Below are 6,208 nucleotides of genomic sequence, written 5' to 3'. Positions count from 1 at the left end.
AGAGAGATAAAAAAAATAAATCAATGGAATTGGACAGTGTGCAACCTTTTGTGTTCAGGTCGTTTTTCTCAGCGCAATGTTTTCGAGATGCATCCATGTTGTTGCACGTAACAGTTATTGGCTTGTTCATCCGGCTCGATCGTGTTCCGTGGGATGCGTTATATTTTGTGGATTGCCCTTGACGTGATATGGTAAATGAATTCTCCTTGAGGGGGACAAAGAGATTGAATCTCTTCTAATGGCCAGAATTTTCAGCTCTCTGCAATTCCTACCTGGAGACTCAGCACTCCTGCCACCTTTTCCAGAAAGTCTCTCTGATCCCCCACTTGTTGACAGGGTCTCACTCTGTTGCCCCAGGCTGGAGTGCAGTGGCCTCATTATAGCTCACTGCAGCCTCCAACTCCTGGGCTCAAGTGATCCTCCTGCCTCAGCCTCCCGAGTAACTGGGACTACAGACGCCACCACCATGCCTGGCTAATTTTTCTATTTTTAATAGAGACAGGGTCTCGCTCTTGCTCAGGCTGGTCTCGAACTCCTGGCCTCAAGCGATCCTCCCGCCTCGACCTCCCAGAGTGCTGGGATTGCAGGCATGAGCCACCACGCTCAGTCCCATATGTGCTACTTGCAGGGCACGTAAAATGAGTGTTCTTGTCCTCAGGGAGACAGCTTAACCTCTAAGCACCCAATTCTCAGCACTTGTTATGAAACATGAGCTTTTACTGTTGAGATCGCAGTTCGGACTCACACCCTCCACCCATTCTGTTTCTGCACTACCAAGCGCATTTTGCCTTGTAACCTCTCTCGGTGACATATCTTGCCACTTATCATTGGTTCCAATAACATTTTTCTTAGTACATCTGTTCCCTGGTTCCAGGGACTTGGGTGTCTCCTAAATTGCTCCTCCAGGAAATAAATTTCTAATGGCTTTTTTGATAGATTCAATCCAAGGTGACATTTATCTTGTTTCGGCACAAGCTGGTCTCAATATCATACGGGGACATTGTTCCAATCTAGAAGTGAACCGAGAACTTTTATCTCTCTCACCTGGGCAAGGGATTAACTGAAAGAACGTCTGAACCCACCGATTTGGAAAGCAATTTATCCCTATCTTTCGTACCCTGTGACCTAGCAATGCTACTCCTAGGCACATAACCTAGGGAAACTCTTCCCGTGTGCAAACAGGAGTCACATATTAATGCAATAATGTTCTCAGTGGCCAAAATTTGCAAGTTGGCTGGGCATGGTGGCTCACGCCTGTAATCCCAGCACTCTGGGAGTCTGAGGCGGGAGAATTGCTTGAGCTCAGGAGTTCGAGACCAGCCTGAGCAAGAGCGAGACCCCATCTGTACTAAAAATAGAAAAATGATGGTGGGCACCTGTAGTTCCAGCAACTTGGGAGGCTGAGGCAGGAGGATCCCTTGAGCCCAGGAGTTCGAGGTTGCTGTGAGCTAGGCTGACACCACAGCACTCAAGCCCAGGTGACAGAGCAAGACTTTGTCTCAAAAAAAAAAAAAAAGTGATGGAGAAAAGTTAATAATGCAGATTAAATTTTAAAGTGTGTCATGACTGTAGATGTTAGAATGTGAACAGCACACACACAAAAATGAGGTAATATTTTTCCAGTATTGAAAAACTATCTGATTCATCAAAGAAGTCATTTACATTATTGTGGCCATATGAAATTCCAACGTATGTGTTCATTTCACCTTAGTAACATAAATGAAAATAGCACCAACATTTATGTCAGAACTACACCCATTCAGTTATTTGCAATTGTAGGTTGACTATGGGTACAAGAGTTTTGCAAAAATCAGCAAAACCCTTTTGTGAGAATCAAATGGCTGTATAGAATTGACAATAGAGTATTGTATGTTTCATTTGTGTTTCATTACTTGTAAATTGAGTGCTGCACATTCTTTATATCAGTAGCATTTATTTATTTATTTTAGAGACAGGGTCTCACTCTGTTGCCCAGGCTGGAGTGCAGTAGTGAGATCATAGCTCACTGCAGCCTCCAATTCCTGGGCTCAAGGGATCCTCCTGCCTCACCCTTCCAAGTTGCTGGGACTACAGGCGTGTGCCACCAAGCTTCAGTAGCATTTATAACACACGTACACACACAATTCCCCTCCCCAAAGAGCTGGCTGTTAAAGCTGACCAGCACACCATTTCCTTTATTCGCTGGGGAGTTGAGATAGTCCTTTGCCAACGTTCACGTATTCATTCAACAAACATTTATTGAATATCTACTTTGTGCCAGGCAGAGAGACATATCCTAGTGCGTATGGCTGTTCACTAATTATTTCACTCAACAAAAGTGTCTTACAGTCCTTCCACGCATGGACATCAGTCCAGCTCTTAACTCCTTAGAGAGAAGGATGGGTGTAGGGTGGGGAGAGACCAAAAGCATGTTCGAAATACTCATTTTACAGCTATGCAGAAAAGGATCCGCGTAGACGAACGAGAACTGTGAGAAAATGCGGGGAAAAAAATGAAAGGGCTTGATGGGGGGAGGGGAGGGTAATAGGTGAAATTTATTTTTTTCCCTTCCTGCTCTTTCTTACTTTCTTTTTTATTTGTATAAATTCTTTTAAGTTTACCAAAACAAGATGATATATTTGTATGCATGTGAGAGGTAGGAGTACAATTTTGTTACATGGATACATTGTGTGGTAGTGACGTCTGGGCCTTTGTAGATTGTATCTACGGCCTGAATAGTCTACATTGTACCTATAAAGTGATTCTTTTAATCACCCGTCCCCTCCCACCTCCACCCTTCTGAGTCTCTGATGTCTTATTTTTGCACGCTCTATGTCCAGGTGAACACATTATTTAGTTCCCACTTGTAGCTGAAAGCATGCAATATTTCACTTTCTATTTCTGAATTCTTTCACTTAAGATAATTTCCATCCATACTGTGGCAAGAGACATGATTTCGTTCTGTTTTATGGCAGAACAGTGTTCCACGGTGTACAGAGACCACATTTTCCTCGTCCACTCGTCCACTGATAGACACGTAGGTTGATCCTGAGTCTTCGATATTGTGAATAGTCCTGCGATAAACATATGAGCGCCGGCGTCTTTTCGTTTATTTATTTAATAGGGCTACGATTTAATCGCAACTTAAACAGATGGGTAATTGTCTTTTTACATTTATTTTTTTCATTGAGCTATAATGCGCCTAACATAACAATCCGCCCCTTGACAGTGGGTGTTAGTATAGTCACTGTGTTGTGCGACTATTAATAACAGCGCCAGCTAATTCCAGAGCGTTTTCATCACCCCAGAAAGAAACCCCATCCCAACTCCCCCCTCCACAAGCCCTGGTGACACTAATCTGCTTCCCGTCTCTACAGATGACCCTGGACTTTTGCTACCCACTTCTGACTGGGCCAGGGGGTGCCCAGAGAAGGGATGAAGTGAAAACGAGGTTTCAATGACATGTCGAAATTGCTCTGATCAAAGTTCCAAACTCAAGGTTTCCAGAAAGAGCAATAACATTTTTTTTTTTAACAGGGGCAATTAAAAATCTCCCAGGCTGAGCAAGATCAAATGGGTGTGTGTAGATCCCTCTCTCTGAAGGCTGTTCCCCCCAGGTAGCATGTGACTTAGGGAGGTGTTTATTTGTAAATGTGGTCGCTGCACTTCCTGCGAGGCATTGGAGGTCCAGTTTGGGTAATTTACTAAATGCGGAGTCCCTTAGAAACGTGGGGGCTTGAAAACTCATTGCAACCCTGTGGGACTCACTTTCCCCTTTTCCTTTGCCAAATGATTTTTTCTTTCGGTACTACAGTTGAGGTCAGCAAACTTTTCTTACAAAGGACCAACTAGTAGACCTGGTGCAGTGGCTCTCGCCTATAATCCCAGCACTCTGGGAGACCAAGGCAGGAGGATCGCTTGAGGCCAGGAGTTCGAGACCAGCCCGAGCAAGAGTGAGACCCTGTCTCTGCTAAAAATAGAAAAATTAGCCAGGCGTGGTGGCGCATGCCTGTAGTGCCAGGCACTCAGGAGGCTGAGGCAGGAGGATCGCTTGAGCCCAAGAGTTGGAGGCTGCAGTGAGCTATGATGATGCCACTGCACTCCAGCCTGGGTAACAAAGGGAGACCCTGTCCCTAAAAATAAATAAATAAATAATTTCCCCAACCATTACAAAAAATGTAAAATCTATTTTTCTTTTCTTTTTTCTTTTTTAATTTTTTCCCCCAATCCCCCATAAAATCCATTTTTAACTCACAGGGTGTAGAAAAACAGGCCGTGGGCCCCAGTTTTCCACCCCTGATATGGGGTGTGATCGTCCTTCACACCAGGAGGTACTTGGGACTTAACACGTGCCCGTGTTGTTGATCTTCAAGGTCCTGCAAACCGCTTTCCCCAAGGGTCATTCGTTTCACAGTCATTATTGAACCCCAACTACGCACCAAGCATCGGACTACTCAAAATCCCTGCCCTCACGGAGCTCATGGTGTGGTGAGGGAGAAATGGGCCGCACACAAGATAAACGGTATTTTATATGTCAGAAAAGAAAGCAGGGAAGCGGCGATGTATGAAGGGAAGGAGTAAAGGCTGCGGTTTTAAGGAAGATGGCAGGCAAGGTCTCCCGGAGAAGGCAACATCAGGGAAAGGTAGGGATGCGCCCCATGGATATCTGGGGAAAGGTTTTGAGATGAAGGTCACAGCCTATGCAAAGGCCCTGGGGCAGGATGGTGCCAGGGGTGTTGGAGGCAGTGAGGAGGCCCATGTGTCTGGAGCACAGTGAGGAGGGGGAGGAAGGGAGGGGATGGGGCAGGTCATGCAGGGCCTGGTGGGCCTCAGGGAAGACTTGGGCTTTGACCCCGAGAGAGGTGGGAGCCATGGAGGGCTGTACACAGAGGAGGGACCAATCCTGACTCAGGTGCTCCCAGACGCCCCCTGGTGGATGCTGTGGAGAGGACAGACTGTGAGGGGTGAGGGCAGGAGTTGGAGAACCAGGGTGGAGGGGACTGGGCTGGTCCAGGTGGGCGATGATGCGGCTGCACCAGGTGGAGGTGGGTGGATTTTGAAGGTGGAGTCGGCATCAGTCGTTGCTGATGGAGGGATGTGGAGACGTGAGAGTAAAGTCGTGGACAATCTGAGGTTTTGACCTGAGCACCTGGGAGGATGGCGCTTCCTCCTAGTAAAGCAGGAGTGAGAGCAGGAGGGGCGTGTTGGGGGGAGGTCAGCAGCTCAGGGTCAGCTGTGTGGAGTCTGAGAGGCTTGTGAGAGCCCCACGTGGGCACATCACAAAGGCAGTCGGATGCGCAAACCGTTTCCCAGCTTTCGGCAATTAACTGTGACAAGGACCTCAGACTCCCAGAGATGGGAACCTCTGGGAGGACTCGTTGCATCCGCCGTAGCAATCGAGCGATTTCATTTTCAGTCTCACATCTCACATCTGATATCTTGGAGACGCGCAGCTGAACTTATAAATAATCGGTGCTTTCTTTCCTTTCTGGAAAAAGACCTAAACACGATTCTAGTGTCTGGGAAGGAAATAATATAGGCTTATTATGTTAGGTGTTCAATAACAAATCGATGGGGGAATGAATGAATGATGAATGAGCGAATGAATGAAGTCTTTGAAGGGGAGCGATTCATTTGCTGACAAGCTCTAGCAACGCCGGTGTGATGCCTTCTCCCAGGAGAACTGTCCTCCTTTCTGGATGCTCTGTCGTTGGTGCTCTGGGCACATCCCAAGGCACAGTGGTCCCTCACGTCCTCACTTGATCCACACAGGATATAGTGTTTCTATTTTATTGACAAAGAAACAGAGGCCAGGAGAGGCTTCCAGAAATTGGCAAGTGCTGGAGTTGGGATTTGATCCCAGCTTGGTGCACATAGGCTACATTATTAAAAAAAGAAAGAAAGAAAGAAAGAACCTTCCAGAAACCCTTCTAAGATGTGACGGAGAAGGAAGAGGGGTTGATGGGACCATGAGTAGAATCAAATCAGGTGACAGAAGCTGCGTGTGGGGGTGGGCTGGTTAATGTGTAACGACTGGCTCTCCGGAGGAGGGAAACACGAGTTTGCAGCATGCCAATTCCCACGGTGTAAATATTCCCACCTCGGCCAATTTCAAGCTCCCCATGCGATGTTATTGAAATCAGAGCTAGAAAGAGATGTGCGTCATCTGTTCCCACCAGCCAGAATGAGCAGGCTCCGGCACACTACTGCAGCTAGTTTTTTCTTTCTT

The sequence above is a fragment of the Propithecus coquereli genome, unplaced genomic scaffold (genome assembly GCF_000956105.1).
Source record: "Propithecus coquereli isolate 6110/MARCELLA unplaced genomic scaffold, Pcoq_1.0 Scaffold241, whole genome shotgun sequence".
NCBI classification, from domain to species: domain Eukaryota; kingdom Metazoa; phylum Chordata; class Mammalia; order Primates; family Indriidae; genus Propithecus; species Propithecus coquereli.
Note: the sequence above shows the minus strand (reverse complement) of the source record.